The following is a 17,611-nucleotide window of genomic DNA, read 5'->3' on the forward strand; positions in this document are numbered from 1 at the left end:
TGTATGAGAGATTTGGATGGAATTTGGTGTTTTCATTGTAATAGTTGGAATAAGGGGCACCACTCTTGTATGCTTGGAAAGCATTCACTTGTTCATTTGTTCCCCTACATTCACTTTGGTCATGTCCCAAAGTTCCACAATTCTCACATATCCCACTTGGGATTGATGAGGATGCCGTCATGGCATTAACATGATGCTTTGGTGATTTTGAGACTTCTTCAAGTCTAGCCATAGCTTTTTCAAACTTCAAATTGATTGTGTCAATGTGAGCACTAAGTTGAGCACCCAATTGAGTAACGGAGTCCAGTTCATGCTTTCCTCCTCTAGTAGCCTTGCGAGGTCTACTATATTGTGAATTATGGACCGCCATTTCCTCAATCTTGTTCCATGTTTGATTGTCATCAACTTCGGTGAACATTCCACTTGATCCCATGTTGAGAATGTTCCTTGAATCTTCATATAAATCATTCCAAAATTGTTGTACCAAGAACCATTCGCTAAGTCCATGGTGAGGACATGAGCGACAAATTCCCTTGAACCGCTCCCAAGCTTCATACAAAGATTCTTCATCCCTTTGCTTAAAACCCGTAATTTGAGCTCTTAGCATGTTAGTCTTTTCCGGTGGGTAGAATTTTTTGTAGAAAGCTAGAGCCAACTTCTTCCAAGAATCAATTCCGAGAGTGGCCTTATCAAGGCCCTTCAACCATTGCTTCGCGGTGCCGATTAGAGAAAAAGGAAATAAGACCCATCGAATTTGGTCTTGAGTCACACCGGTTTGAGAAATCGCATCACAATAGTCGCAAAAGGTTTCCATATGAGAATGAGGGTCTTCACTAGGCATGCCCCCAAATTGGCTCCTTTCGACTAATTGGATAAAGGCGGATTTGGCAATAAAATTTCCGGTTAGATGTTGTGGTGTAGGAGTACCATTGGGTAGGTTCTCCTCGGTGGGTATGGAGTGTGATGAAAACTTAGGCATTGTAGGTTGATTTTGTGGGGTATTGTGTAATGGGTTCTCCTCTCCTTCTATTGCGAAAGGGTTGATGAACTCAATAGTTGGTTGAATAACTTCACTAATACCTCTCAAATTCCTCCTAGCAAGTCTCCTATTGTTTGTTAATGTTCTTTCAATTTCACGATCAAGAGGTAACAAGTCACCTTGTGACCTCCTAGACATGCAAAATATCAAACAACTTGAAAATGATTAGAACAAACCTTGAGGAGTTTTACTTCCCCAAGGTGAAGAAAAACACAACTAATAACAATGTAAAGAAATCTAAATCAAGCAAACACCGTCCCCGGCAACGGTGCCATTTTTGATCGGTCCGTTTCGTGTTCACAATTAAAGATGTGGTCGTTGGGTCACGTCCAAATCAAAACACAATTTATAGCTTCACAAACAACTCTACAATTAGTAAAGAGGCAAGTAAAGGTCGGATCCCAAGGGACGGGTATTGAAATGAGATTTCTATTGAAACTAGTGGTGTCTTAGGGGTGTCACAATTTGGGTTGATGTAGAAGATCACTAACTAAAATAGCAATGAAAATAAACAAGCAAGGTGAATTAAAAGGGTTGTAAACAATTGATTAAAAAGCACTAGGGTGTCATGGGATCATAGGGGAATCATGGGAATTGATCATACAAACATGTTCTCAAATTATAAGCAAGCAATTATTGTTGTGATGGATTGAGTTGGGTTATATCTTACAATCCTAGGAATGTTTGGGTCCCGGAGCCGAATCGATTAGATTGTACAACACCTACAAGTCGACTTAGTCTTCCCTACTCAACAACATGCATGGTCTAATGAGACTCGAGTTGGGTTATGTCTTACAAGTCTCATTGAAAAGATAGGTGATGGTGGTAAATGCAAGGATTCATAGGCTTAGCATTTCATCAAACATAACATGTGCATGAGTTGAGATCAAAACAAGCAAGCAAATAAACCATGAAAGCATATTAATTTAAGCATGAATCATTCCCCATGTTGGTTTCCCCTAATCACCCATTAACCCAAGCTAAGAGACTACTCACTCATTATCATGTTGATCATGCTAGCAAGGTTGTCAATCATACCAACAAAATGAAACATGATGAATAAATGAAAGTAATTAACATTAATTAAAAAGGGATTAAGAGAATTATACCTACTAATGATTCCAATAATAAAGCAAAGATAAAAGAAGTACTTGATGCTTGATTGAGAGGTTGTCAATCTCCCAATAATAACCCAAATAATCTTCAATTACCCAAAATAAAGGATGAACAAAAGAGAGATTAAGGAAATAAAACTTGTATTAGAACTTGATTAATTGTTGATTACAAAACTAAAGAGAGATTTGATTGATATTAACTACTCTAATTATTGATAAGAAGAACATGCTCCTCTAATTAGACTAATGGGGTATTTATAGTGAAAATTAGGGAGGATGCATTAGGGTTAACTAAGGGCTAAACTAGTAATTACACTTTTAATTACACTTTTTAGATTGAGCAGGGAGGAGCCGGTATTTTTCGAAGGAAGGGCTTCTTTCTTTGTTGCTTGGAGAAGGGGAAATCGGCTGTGAAGGAATCCGTGCGTATTGGGGTCGGGACGGGCGGATTCTGGCGGTGGAAGATGAGCGGATTCAAGGGAATTCGGGCGGATTCTGGTGGTGCAATCCGAGCATCTTTGGAGGAAACCGCTCGGATTGTGCTTGTGAGGAGACGGGCGGATTGGAGACAATCCGCTCGGATTGTAGTTCAGCACAATTCCTTCTTCTTTTCTTCCCTTTTCTTCATAAATTCCTTGGGGATTTCCTTGGGGACTCAAGGATCCTTTCTCAACATTGCTCATCTACTATCATATGTACAAAGGCCTTCTAATCTTGTCTCTCCTTGATGCTTGGTCATTGGATTCGATCAATTTAGCCTCGTTTTGCCATGAAAATGCAAGATTCTTACTCCTTTCCTACCAAGGGATCAAAATCTCAAAGAGTATGCAAAACAAATACCTAAAGATAGTAAATGACCCAAATATGCACTAAAAAGCATGGGAATGAGGCTAATTCGGGGACTAAATGTGCGCTAATTATGGTCACATCAATAGGTTTTAAAACATGTTTTTGAAAACGGTTTTGAGCATACTTATGACGTAAACTCATACATTAATTGATATAAAATAAAATACAGTAAATAAATTGGGATTTACACCCTCAGACTTACATGTTTGATGAAGATAGATTAACTAAGTTGTCCTATTAGTGATTGCTCGACTCGATGTAGAATGAAAGTGCCCTCTAAAGAGGATTTAGAAGAAATTGATTGAGTTGATTAAAGTGTAGTGGTCAAATTGGTCGTCATGTAAACGTGACTGGTACTCAGAATGATTTGAGCTTACGTGGTCGAATTGATCAAGCACATAGGCGTCGAAAAGCAAGAGCGCGATCTTAGAATGCAAAGGGAGAAGAGAAGGGCGGACACTCGCGTCAAAAATATGTGAGGCAGAGGCCTCTTGATGGGTGTGTCGTCTATGCCCTCAAACAATATTTATAATCTCAGCAAACTACTCTTAGTAGAGCGGAAAGTAGAGGTCGGATCCCAAGGAACAGGTATTGAATTAAGCTATCAAATGCTAGTAGCTATATCTTTAAGTTACAATTTGGTTTGAGTTGAGAATGTGATCTAAACTACTTAACAAGGGAAATGTAAACAAATGGAAAGCAAAGTAAGGTGAGTAAATGAGGATGTAAACAATTGATTAAAGGCACTAGGGTGTCATGGGTTCATAGGGGAAATCATGATGGGATCACATAAATAAGTTACATAGATGCAAGCAATTTATTGTTGTAATGGAATCGAGTTAGTTTATATATTATAATTCCTAGGGAGTTTTAGGTCTCGGAGCCGACTCGATAAAACCTATTCGATTATACGCATGGTCTAACAAGCCTTGAGTTAGTTTATGTCTTACAAGTCTTGTTGAAAGGATAAGAGAATCATGCTAGGTTGTCAATCAAGCATTTCATCAAGCATAACATGTGCATAAGTTGGAATTACAACAAGCAAGCATTCATATGAATTTATTAAGTATAGATCTACCCCATGATTAACTCCCCTAATCCTCCACTAACCCTAGTTAGGAAACTACTCACTCATTATCATGGAAATCATGTTAACAATGGTGTCAATCATCTTAACAAGTATAAACATGATGGAAGAGAAAAGCAATAAACAATAATTAAGTAAAGAGTAAAGAAATTGTACCAAACTTATGATGAACAAATTGAAAGGAAAGAATAATAGAAGAAAACTTGATTGGTGATGAAGAGTTATCAATTCTCCAATAATCCCAAATAATCTTCAATTTTCCAACTAGATCTAAGAATTCTTGAACAATAATTAAGAAATGATTAAAGTGTATTTAAGCTAATAGATTTCTAATTATTCTTTAATATCTCCTCTAATCTACTATATCACTTGTTACTAATCTCCTATTACAAGGGAATATTTATACTAAGTACAAGTATTAGGTTAACCAAGGTCTTAAATGACAATTAAGCCCCTTAAATGAAGTTCAGCGCCTTGCAAGTCCTGGCATGGGACGCACGACCTGCCTCTGATGGATGCTCATCCTGCATTGTGGGACGCCCGTCCTGCTTTGGCGATGCTCTGGCTGAGCTTGGGGATGCCCGTCCTTCTCATTGGGACGTCCGTCCTGTTTCTGGGATACCCGTCCTGAAGGGTAGTTTTGCTTCTTCTTTATTTGGCTGCCCCTTAACTCGTGGGGATCCTTGAGAGGTCGTGGGGGTCCTTCATCATTGCCCAATTACTTGTTCTGTTAACTTAGGCCTTTAGTATCGGTCTCCTCTTTGATGCTTGGTCGTTATATTCGATCAATTTAACTTATTTTTGCTCCGTTTAGGCGAGGCTTAGCATTCCTCCCCTACCAAGGGCACAAAACCTCATAGAATGTGCAAAAATTGGAAGCTTAAGATGGAAACAACCCTAATACATGCTAGAAAGCATAGGAATGAGGCTAGTTAGGGGACTTAATGTGCGTAAATATGAGTCACATCAAATATCCCCAAACCGAACCTTTGCTATTTTTGCAGTAGAGGCTATGCTTGGTTAAGATCATCTCAGGCTACTCAACAATGGCCAAAAGTCATCTGGAATAACTGGAATAATCCTAAGCATTCTCTGATCACATGGCTTATTATGCATAAGGGACTGAATACTAAAGACAGATTGTTCAAGTTTGGGTGTTGTGCAGATGACCCCTGTTGCCTCTGTGACAGTTAACCTGAATCAGTTGAACACCTCTTCTTTGAGTGTGATTATAGTAAAAGAATCATAGCACTTGTTGAACACTGGTTAGATAGGCAACTGCCTACTGTTGAAGCTCTAGCAGATATGGGAAGCAAATCTATCAAATGGAAAACCTTGGCCATGGTATTGAATGCCTGTTTCTATCATACTTGACTCCAAAGAAACAATGCTCGAGTGAATGGGAAGATACTCAGGCCAAACCTGGTTGTAAAGAGCACCAAAGAGGAAGCAAAAAGACGAACTGCCTTCAAGCTTGGACAGAATGCAGAACCCCAAGCCATGAATTGGCTCCAGCTGATAGGCATATAGTTGTTTGGGGCATTATCTCTATAGTGTTTTTGTTGTGCTTATTGTGTTTTTGTCAAGCGAGTTATCGCTAAATTTCCTAGCTACGTATGTAATTATTTGTTCAGTTATAATATTACTCACATTTCACCAAAACAAAAAACCGAACCTTTGCTCGTTCCGAGTAAAGAGGTGACTAAAACTATGACCTTTATTTATACTACTCTAATAACATAGCCGATGTAAGACAATTAGCGGGTCTCACTCCATCCCTTCAACTCACAACAAGACATTCATGAGGTAAGATGCCTTCTTGCAAGGCAAGGAGGGGCTTGCCAAAATGGTGATACATCCAAGCATTAAGCACACAAAAATAAGTAAAAGGATGCATCTACAAAAGAATAGCCACTTTCCTTATCTAAGTGGCGGAATTCATCTACAAGGGAAGAAATTTAAGGGTACACACTCCATCATAGATATTAGTTCTCCTGGTTACTAAGTCCAATAGGATACAAACAAGTCACCTCCAAGTTGTGTTAAACTAGACTACTTTCGTCCACAATTGCTAAATGCTTTTGTCAAGGGTGATCGGGTGGGGGTGGAAGGATGATCCTTATGATGTTAGTAGCATATGACATGACAAATCTCGAATTCTCTACAATTGTAAAGGCCAAGGATCGTTCCAAGCTCAACAAGGTGGCATAACAAAAAGGTTTTTGGGAATGAAGTGCTCAAGTCAATTAAAACAAAAGTAGTGGATTTGACTAGCATTCAAAATTTGGCCTCATTTCAACTTCCGCATTTCACATTTAAAAACTTTAAGATGGGGTTTGTCCCTCATTTTCTAGTATCCTTTGCTTTCGCCAATCGCTTATTAGGCAACCGGTTAACCTCTAGACAATAGCTTTTGGGGTGATAGTCACTTTGTCTTTGAGCGGTTGAATTCACAACCGTGTGGAGGCCCAATTCAATGGATCCCTCACCAAAGCACATTAAAGTGGTACGCCTCCATCAAATTTCTCGGCAATTTCAACAATTCAAAACATTTGAGGTTTCCTTGGAAATTAAAAACGATTCCACATCGTAAAACTTTTGAAATGATCACTTCAAACTTATTAATGAAAAGTATTTTCGGGTTGCCAAACTACCAAGTCAATCAAGGTCCCCTAGATAAGTTCATTAAGTCCATATCACATCATAAGGTTGGATAGATGACACACATGCAAACCCTTGACTAGGCTTTACACCATGAGACAAAATATACTAGTATGACACATCCTAGGGTGTCTTGAGGGTATTCTAGCAAATAAAGTCTCAAGGAGAAAAATTATCCACAAGGGCCTTATATACACTTGTCAAGCTTCCCTAATAGGCATTTTCACAAAATTTGTCTACCATGCAACTACATGTCATGATGCAACTAACATATATACAACTCTAATGCATATGCTTCTATCAATTATTATACCATGTAAACTAAATACAACTCCTAACATCACATAGGTTCATACCGCATCAACAAAAAGCAGCCACATTGTCATTAACATATAAGAAATGGAGAAGGAGATTTGGAAATATCATACCATGCGGTCTTCTTTATCCCTTATGCTTCGAATGTGGCGTAGTCGTTCCCATGTGATAAGAGTGACAAACAAACATGTATATACAATTCTATGCTACAAAGGAAGAACATGTTTTTGAAATTTTTCAAATTTCTCAATTCTTATCATTTTTGTAAAAGGTTAGATGTTAGAATTCCCTATCCCCACACCAGTGTGGACATTGTACTCAATGGACAAAACGATAGGAAAAACATGAAAATGCAAATGTATGAAGCTATATGAAATGCATGAATTCTATACTAAATGCATACAATATGATTTATATTACACATGATGTAAACTAAGTTATTCTAAATGATGCATGCTTTCGATTAGGTTGGAGAGCTAATTTGAATTAACTCGAGTTGCTTGTGATCAAACTTCCCCAAACCGGCTAAAGCTATGGAGGGAATTTGGCCACAAGGCCATGCATGCTATGCAAATTTGTCATTTTGGATTTTCCTAGTGGGAGAAAGATTTGTCTTCACCTTGATGTTGCTAAGGCGAAAAAGTCCTTGATGTTGCTAGGAAACTCATTAGGCAAAATCCAAAATAACATGAATATAAATTAATCTAAACTATACTATTATGCAAGTTAATTCTTGATATGTGAAAGAGAAAGAAAGAGCTTAAAAAAGCCATGGTGGGTGCCACTTTGGCCTCCTCCACCAAGTAAATGCTAAAGAACTCTCTTATTCATCATCATTACTCCTTCCATGCTCATCACTCTAATTGACCCTTGATTCATCACTCTCATTAAAATCCATGAATTCGTCCCCCTCACTATTCACTTCTACGGTATCACCATCACTTGAGGCTTCCTCCTTTCCATTACCATTGTTATTAGCTCCTTCATTCCCATGGGCCGAAGTAGGGAAGAGTATGTCAATTTGAGCCCATTAAGGAAGTGCTCCTTCCTCATTGATTCGCCCTTGGCGAGCTAACTGATGGAAAGTGGGGTAAAGAGCATAGTAAGCATCCACATGGTTATCATATTGTTGCTTATGCAATGCTTGAAGTAAACCCGTAGCAAAATCATCTTTTGGTAGAATAAATGGGTTAGGGTTGTTGTAGGGTTGGTAAGGAAAGGGGTAGGGAGGAATAGTGATTCGCTGACTCTCATTTTGTTGTTTCTCATTTGCTTGTTGTTGAGTAGGTGGGGTAGGTTGATCTTCTTGTGTTGAACTTCCAGGCACTAAGTATGATGGTACTCGGGAAAGGGGCCCTCTTCTTGGTGAGATTCTTGTTAATCCTTCTCTTGGAAGGCTTAGTGGGATGCTCCCTTTCGTTAACCAATTAATTTGCCTCTCATACCCTTCATAAACTATCCAATGATACTGTTAGAATATGAGTTGTTCATTAAGTCGAGTATTGCCCGGAAGATGGACATAGGAGTTGTCATTGTTGAAATTTGGATTGAACTTCTTGGCAATTCTTGTTATCAAACCTCCATTTACAATATGTCGCATCCCATTATCACATCCATTTCTAAATCGTGCCCATCGTTCAAGCATGAAATTGTACCCGCTCTTCCCTTGTATTTACAAATAGGATTCCATGAAGGTAAGATCGAGCTCGTTGACCATGGCCGGCTCGCGTCGAGCTAGTAGGGTGCTTGTGATGAAATGGTATGTGAATCTTATAATGGGGTTTTGTATGAAAGAAGCCGAACAATACTTTATCCTTATCAAGTCACGGCCCATTAGGGCTCTCCAAAGGGGTGCTACACTATAGTTCCTAGGCTTGTATGGCCGAGAGATCGACACATCTAGACCCAAGATATCCACAATTTCAACCAATGTCATCATCCTTATGACATTCTCCAATCGAAATTCAATGCAAATAGTGTTGTTAAGGGTAGAAATATTTAGGAAACTTAGAAATTCGAGCACAAGTGATTGATAAGTGAGTTCATACATGTGGAACATAGTGGTGAGTCCAAACAAATCAAACAATGCCTCGGTTTGGTGATATATTCCCAATTTCCTCAAAGTATCATGACAAACAAACTTTGTAGGGAGGATGTTCTTACCCATTAACCGATAAAAGACGATCCTTTGTGCATCATTGACAAATTCTATGTTGGATAAACGCTCGAGTCGTGAGAGATCAATGATTTCTTCATTCTCCCTTCTCCTTGCATTAAGGTGTGAGCAAGAAGAACTCTTAATTATCCTGGATCTTGTTTTCTCCCTTGTAATGATCTTTCTTTTTGCTTTCATTAAATTTGGGTTGGGGATTTTCTTTGGATCTCTAGTCAAGAACTTTGTTGAGAGTGAAATCAAATTCCCCTAAATAGGATTTCTTTTCTTTTTGGAACTTCTCAAACCCTAGATTTGGGTGAGCTAATGTTTAGGGTGGTTGATTTATTTGTTTGGAGATGTTTGTGGTGGGGATGTTGAGTTTTTGTGAGGGAGGTTTGGTTACTATAAGAGAGAGAATTTAATGTGTCTTAATAAGTGTGGTGGAAATGAGGAAAAGAAAATAGGGTTGGTAGTCTATAGGAGAGGAGAACGGGAGGGGGACGCGTGGACTGGTGAGGCAGCCGTGGGTTTCCTGCTGCAGGAATTTTTGTAGAAGAAGATGGGGACGTGCGTCCCCGAGCTGGCTCGCCCGTCCCGAGCATTGGAACGCCCGAGTCGAATCCAGGACACCCGTCCTTTGCTGCAGGAATTTTTTTCTTCAAGACTTCTTGGCTAGGGACTCCCACGAGTTGAGGCGAACTCGTGGGGACCCTCCTTTTAGCTCTCCTAAGGCTTCCTCCTTCTAGCTTCTTAGCAATGGATTGAGTGCTATAGGCTCTCTTAGCCTAGCCATAGCTTCCCCACACTTAACTTTCATCTCCTTCACGCTTCAAATTTGATTAGTAACCCTCTCTCACTTGCTCTCATGTCAAGAATCATGCTTAAAACAAGGTAATCAAAATGCTATGCAAAGAAGTTAAGTGCAAGAAAGTAAGTTAGTATATTTACAAGTGGTGGTTTAGGGAGGACTCCACCAAACTCTCCTCCATTTCAATGCTTTGTCACGGTGGGAGAGACTCGAGGAGGATGGCCTCAACCTCTCCTATGAAGGCTCCTTCATAATATGGCTTGATTCGTTGACCATTGACCTTGAACCTATTTCCTTCTTCCGACATTATCTCAAAGTCTCCATACTTTCCAATATTTGTGATCACAAAGGGACCCGTCCATCGTGAATTCAACTTTCCGGGGAAGAGCCGATATCTAGAGTTAAATAGAAGGACTTTATATACCTTGTGCAATGTCTTTTGCTTGATTCTCTTGTCATGGAGCATTTTAGTACGTTCTTTGTAGATCTTTGCATTCTCATATGAGTGAAGTCGAAATTCCTCCAACTCTTCGATTTGTAAAATCTTCTTTTCTTCACTTAGCTTGAGATCAAGATTGAGAGTTTTGATTGCCCAAAAGGCCTTGTATTCCAACTCAATTGGCAAGTGACAAGCCTTTCCATAAACTAACTTATAAGGGGAAGCTCCTATGGGAGTCTTATAGGACGTCCTATAAGCCCAAAGAGTGTCATCAAGTTTTATGCTCCAATCCTTACGAGTCTTGTTAACTACTTTCTCAAGAATTTGCTTGATCTCTCTATTGAAAACTTTGACTTGTTCACTTGTTTGAGGATGATATCCCAAGCCGGTTCTATGTTGAACTTCATAATTTGTCAAGAGAGATGCAAGTTTCTTCTCATGGAAGTGTGTCCCACCATCACAAATGATAGCCCTAGGGACTCCAAACCTTGGAAAGATCACTTTTCTTAAGAGCTTGGTTACCGCCTTTGCATCGTCGGTTGGAGTAGCAATTGCTTCTACCCACTTTGATACGTAATCAACGGCAACTAGAATGTATTTTTTGCCTTGGGATGATACAAAGGGGCCTTGGTAATCAATTCCCCATACATCAAAGATTTCAACTTCCAATATGCCTCGTTGTGGCATCTCATTTCTCCAAGATATGTTCCCAGTTCTTTGGCAAAGGTCACAATGAAGGATGAACTATCTAGCATCTTCGAACATGGTGGGTCAATAGAAGCCCGATTGTAGGACTTTGGCAACCGTCCTTCTTGCTCCATGGTGTCCTACATATGGGGATGAGTGGCGACCCTCGAAAACTCCTTGAACCTCCCATTGTGGTACACACTTTCGGTATAGACCATCACTACATGCCTTGTAGAGATTGGGAGCATCCCAAAAATACCTCTTCACTTCAAATAAGAATCTCTTCCGTTGATTGTAGTTCAAATTCGGGGGGGAAGAACTCCTCCTACAAGGTAATTTGCAAAATCGGCAAACCACGGTGTGGTGTGTCTCTCGAGTTGTGTATGGATGGCCATTAGGATATCATCGGGAAAGGAATCATTAATTGGTGTATCTTCTCCATTGTTGTCAAACCGAATCCTTGACAAGTGATCCGCAACTACATTCTCAGCCCCTTTCTTGTCTCTTATCTCTAAGTCAAATTCTTGAAGCAACAATATCCACCTCAACAAGCATGGTTTTGATTCATTCTTTACCCAAGAGGTGTCTAAGAGCACGGTGGTCCGAGAATACTATCACTTTGGATCCAAGTAAGTAGGAGCGAAACTTGTCCAAAGCATACACTATAGCAAGAAGTTCTTTTTCCATGGTATCATAGTTGACCTGTGTAGCATCAAGGGTTTTTCTTATATAGTATATGGCATGTAAAGCTTTCCCAATCCGTTGGCCTAGAACCGCGCCAACGGCATAAATGCTTGCATCACACATTATCTCGAAAGGCAACTCCCAATTTGGCGGTTGAATAATCGGTGTCGAAATTAGAGCTTCTTTAATCCTATCAAAGGCCTCATCACACTTATGAGTAAATTAGAATTGGGCATCTTTAAGCAAGAGTTGAGTAAGGGGTTTTGCAATTTTGGAAAAATCTTTTATGAATCGTCGGTAAAAACACCGCGTGACCGAGAAAACTCCGCACCCCTTTGACATTCACGGGTGACGGCAATTTCTCTATCACCTCAACTTTAGCTTTATCGACCTCGATGCCCTTTTCCGAAATCAAATGACCCAAGACAATGCCTTCATTGACCATTGTTTTGTGTGGATTTTGCGCAAGGCGAAATCAGGTCAGCGTGATATTGTGCAGGGTTAACTAGCTCTAATTAGATTTCTGGTCTGGTTGACAGGGTACGATTTAAACAATAAATAAGATAATAGAAATAACAAGACAAACAATTTTGTACGTGGAAAACCCTTAAATGGGAAAAAATCACGGGCACCAAGCCAGGAGAGGATTTCACTATATGATTTTGAGAGAATATTCCAATGATAACAATAATGCTTATGGTTTTATGTAATATGTGATCTTCTTCTTGTTGTACGAATGATCTCTTTCTTTCAGATCTCTCAAGCGTTCTTTATATAGCTTCCCATCTTGAACGGCTGCATGATCGAGCATTGAAGGCTGAATATTCTCCATAATTGCTGGTAATAATTGCCAAATATATCCCTCTTAATTACCGTAATTATTGCATAATCTTTACACTTAATGCTGCGTATTTAATTCCATTAAAATACGCGGATTTGGTCGAATATTGTCCTGATATTTAGACCGTTGTCCTCTCCATGGCCTGGCGCCTAACTTCATGTGCCCTGAGAACCTGGCACCCTGAGAGCCTGGCAATCAGGTTTAGGTGAAATGCTGATCAGGGTGGTCTGCGGATTTCCAGGCCTAACAATTGCCCCTTATCTCCTTATTGGTAGTGCCAGGACGAAAAAATGAGGAGATAACTTCAATTTTGATAAGATCACCCAACGGTTAATTTTCCCTGATCAATTTCCTGTAACGGCTTTTTTACTGCAACTGCTGACGCGTGGATTTTTACTGCAACTTGCCTTAATGATTTTGCGGCTGAAACCCTAATCTTTTTTGCTATAAATACTTGGGTGCTTCATTAATTTGGACTCATCAACATAATTTCTTCATCTTCTTTTTCTTAACTTTCTTTCTCTTCAGTTATCTTAATTCTCGACTTCCCAAATCTCTTAATCAATCTTCCATAATTCCTCAATCAATGGCTGCAAAGAAAAAAATCTACCAGGGCAGCGGTTCCTGCAACTCCTCCTCCTCAAAATCCTGAGGAAGTCTCCTCTGAAACTTTGCCTGCCTCTTCTGCAGCTCCTTCTCCCACAGTAAATAAAACGAGTGATCCTCCATTGGAGATGATCTCAATATCTCATGGTGCTTTTCAATTTAATCCCACGAAGGCTTTAAATGAAGTCCAGTCTCCTGCAAACCGTTTGAAGCCTGAGTTCGAAAAAATTTTGAAGGATAAGGGAATCATCCCTGCTGACGCTGAAGTCTGGATCCCTGAGGATTCTCCTATTAGGGCCGACTGGGCTTGTCCTGGTTGGTTCTGTATTCATGACTGGGCCTTCAGGGCAGGCTGTAAGCTTCCTTTTTCTCCTCTTATGGTTGAGGTTATTAAGGAGATTGGCGTCCCTTCTTATCAATTAATGCCGATGGTGTGGAAAGTTGTATGTTCTATTGAGAACCTCTGTAAAAAACACAATGTCTCTTTTTCTCTTGATGATTTAAAGACCTGTTACATTGTTAAAACTAACAGTCCTGGCCGTATAAGTTTCAAGGTCAGGCCGTCAACTACTCCCCTTCTGAGCAATTTAGACAGTGGCCATGATAAGGGCTGGGCTGCTGGCTATATGTTTGTCAAGACCAATTCTGTGGGTCCTGATCTGGCGTATTTAAATCATGAGGCCTGTGTGGCTGGTGAGTCCTTTGATTTCTTTCTTTAACCTGCATGTTTTTCTTGTTTAGTGAAAAAATGAAATGAAAATAATAAGTCATACCTCTTATGTGTGCAATTGATGATTGGGTTACTGAAACTGAGTACCCTACTCCCAATGTCTCTACTTTCCTCGCTATTCCTCCTTTGGAGAGGTCCTGGCCTCTTTGTTGTGGGGTTGGTCACCTTCCTCGCTGTTTGAAGGCTGACGGTGCTCCTAGGGCTGCTAAAGCGTCAGGGGCTGCTGGTGCCAGCACTTCAGGCAGTAAGTCTTTTTTGATCTTTCCTTTTTTTTTCTACCTGGACTTCCTGATAATACTTGGTTTATATTGCTGATATAACATTTCGTGTTGCAGCTACCAGGTCGTCTATTCGTCTTGCCAGGTTTGGTATGGCCGACCTCTTAGCCAGGTTGGCTAAGATTAAGGAGGAAGGTCCTCAGGGAAGTGGGGATACTGAACCTGTCATCGACTTGGTGAGCGATCGATCTTTTCGCCAAGGTCACTACTTCACTGCTTGTCCTTTGAAACAAGTTCACGAATTTTAAAAGGAAAATTGAGGATGTTGATGTTTCGCCCGGTCGGGAGGTGAGAGCCAGGTTGGATAACCTGGAGGTGCTAGGGTGAAAATCGGGGACTATGCAGCTTCTAAATCGATGTCATGCTCACCCTTGACCCTGTTGAGACTGCTACTCGGCGGTTGCTTGATGGATCATTGATCACCTCTTGGTCGGTGCTCTCATTCTTTGTAAGGGAGGTATGTTGGAATCATTTCCATGTGTTTTGTTTTTGGTAGTCTTCTATTGTTGGTACAAGTTACTCATACTTTTCTTGTCTTTGGTCGAGGTTCGCGACTGTCTCCATAATGCCTATCGACTACTTCTTTGGTAGCCAGGATTGATCTGATGAGATCAGATTATGATAGGTTGAAGTCTGAGCTGGAATTTTCAAGGGCTGACTTGGCTGCCAAGACTGCTGATTTGACAAGAGTGCAAGCTAAGAGGGATGCTGCTAAGACTGAGGCAGCCTCAAGCATGCGGCTATTGCAGGAGGCCCTGGATAGGAATGAAGAGCTTACCCAGGAGAGGGATGACTTGGAGTTCAAGTTGGATGATGCCTCCCTCTATTTCTATATCAAGGGAAGGGCAGCTGCCATGTCGGAGCCTGTTCAGGCCAAGGCAAAATGGGACCCTGCAGCCGAGATGGCTTTTGCTGCTTCTAAGTATCCTGACCTGCATAATTTGGAAAATGAACAGGAGGTTGATTCTCCGGGGAGCGAACGCGAGGCCGAGCCGGCTAAGAGTGGGGAGCAGTTGTTGATGATCTGCGCTTCCGAGGAGAAGCAGTAATATTTTATAATTTTCAGTTGGTATTTTGGCCCATCCAGGGGGGATGTCCCTGGACAAACATTATTTTCGTTTTCCTGTTTTGGGTCAGGGGCTCTCCCTGGCTTTTATGAATATTTCGGTACCTTTGCCCCAGGGGGTAAGGGTTTATTAATATAGACATGATGGCCTTCTTTTGGCTGATTTCACTTTTGTCTTTGCTTGATTTGTGAGTTTCATCCTGTTGGACCTGTCAAATATTTTGTTTGCATGATTTTGGCTAAATAACCTGCACATTTTTGTTTCAGTTTTTATCATAAGAATTTCAACCAAGTATAGTGTTTTGCTATAATGGTTGAAAGGGTGGGAAATCCGGCCTGTCAGGAGGGCTTATGTCCTCTGCCTGGCTTGAGGGCTTGGTATTCGGCCTGTCGAGAGGGCATTTTAGACTGATGGTCGGGATAAAACACCCTTGCACCGTCTTGCTGCGTCCAGCCGGTTGTTACCCGTGGCAGTAAACCTAGTCAGGTCAGGCAATTATTTCATGCCTGATTGGTCCTGACTTTTTACTGTATCCGGTGATGGTTACCAACTCGTTAGGCACAGTTAAGTGCAAAAAATTTTGTTTCAGGAATATATAGTAGAGTAGCCCTCAATCCTGAATATTTATGCGTATAATCTTTTATTATGTATAATTGTTCAGGATTCAAAAAGTAAATAGATGGGTTAGTTGAGCAGGTATAAAATACGGACAAGTCATATAAAGCATGTAGTTTATCACATAGCACATCAGGTTGAGTAATGATTGAATTTGTACCTGACTGTTGCCTGATCTGATCTTTACATATGGAATAGTTTTAAATGAGTTACATTCCAGGATCTTGGGATCATTTCCCCTTCTAGTGTTTGGAGCCTGTATGCTCCTTGTCCAACAATTGAATCAATTAAGTAAGGGCCTTCCCATGTGGGAGCTAGCTTGCCTGCTGATTTTTCCTTTTTATTTGGAAATACTTTGCGTAGGACAAGGTCTCCTTCTTTGAAGACCCTGGCCCTGACGTTTTTATTGTAAGTCCTGGCAACTGCTTGTTGATATGATGCCATCCTGATTTTGGCAGCGTCTCTTAGTTCTTCTGTCAGGACTAAGTTCTTCTGACGTTCAGGCTGGATCTGGATATTGGTACTCGTACTTCTGCAGGGATGACAGCTTCGCAGCCATACACCAGGGAGTAAGGTGTTTGGCCTGTCGCAGTTTTTGGAGTTGTCATATCTGCCCATAGTACTAATGGAAGTTCTTCACCCATCCGCCTCGTCTTCTTTTCTTCTTTTTTTAGGCAGCTTATGACTACCTTGTTGCTTGACTCTGCCTGGCCATTAGCTTTTGGGTATCCAGGGGTTGATGTTACCAGGTTGATATTCCATTCTTGGCAGAATGCTTGGGTCCTTTTACCCACGAATTGAGTTCCATTGTCACATACTATTTCTGATGGGACTCCATATCTGCAAATAATGTTAGTCCTGATGAAGGATAGTACTTCTTTTTTGGTTACTTGCCTGTAAGAGTCAGCCTCGATCCACTTAGAGAAGTAATTGGTCATGGCTAACATGAAGACTTTTTGTCCTGGAGCTACTGGCAGTTTTCCCACAATGTCCATGCCCCACTTTATAAATGGCCAGGGCGCGGAAATTGACTGAAGGAGTTCAGATGGCTGATGTATGATTGGTGCATGGATTTGGCAAGCTTCGCATTTTGAAGAGTATTCTAGGCAGTCAGCCCTCAGCGTAGGCCAATAGTAGCCTGTCCTAAGAACTTTGCTTGCCAGGCTTTTTCCTCCTTTATGATTGCCACAGTGTCCATCATGTATTTCTTGAAGTACTAGTTTGGCTTCGTCAGGCTCCAAGCATCTCAGGTAGGGTCCAGCCTGCGATCTCTTGAACAAGGTGTTATTGATGATAGCATAAGATGAAGCTCTAATTCTAAAGGCCCTTGCCTCATGTCTTCCCTGAGGTAGTATTCCTCGGAGAAACCAATCATAATAAGGTTTAGTCCAAGAGTTACTATCCTGATTGACAGGGTTGACCTATTCAGGTTTGCTGATGGTCGGTTCTAATAAGTGCACAATTGGTATTTTATCAAAAATAGCGGGGGTAAAGTTTGAACCTAGGCTGGCCAGAGCATCAGCCTGGGTATTCAGGTCTCTAGGTATTTGATCGATATCAAATGAAGGAAATTTAGCGGTAAGGTCTTTTGCATATTCTAAATACGAAATCATTTTTGCATCCTTAGCCGTATAA

General features: G+C 40.6%; 1 non-coding gene across 1 annotated transcript; it reads left to right on the plus strand.

Moving 5' to 3' along the window:
• Window positions 1-500: 500 nt before the first annotated feature.
• LOC141650539 (small nucleolar RNA R71) lies at window positions 501-607 on the plus strand. Its single transcript, XR_012546564.1, has one exon. It is a non-coding gene; the product is annotated as a small nucleolar RNA R71 (small nucleolar RNA).
• The last annotated feature ends 17,004 nt before the right edge of the window (window positions 608-17,611 follow it).

This window comes from Silene latifolia, chromosome 3 (assembly GCF_048544455.1).
Source record: "Silene latifolia isolate original U9 population chromosome 3, ASM4854445v1, whole genome shotgun sequence".
In the NCBI taxonomy this organism is placed as follows: domain Eukaryota; kingdom Viridiplantae; phylum Streptophyta; class Magnoliopsida; order Caryophyllales; family Caryophyllaceae; genus Silene; species Silene latifolia.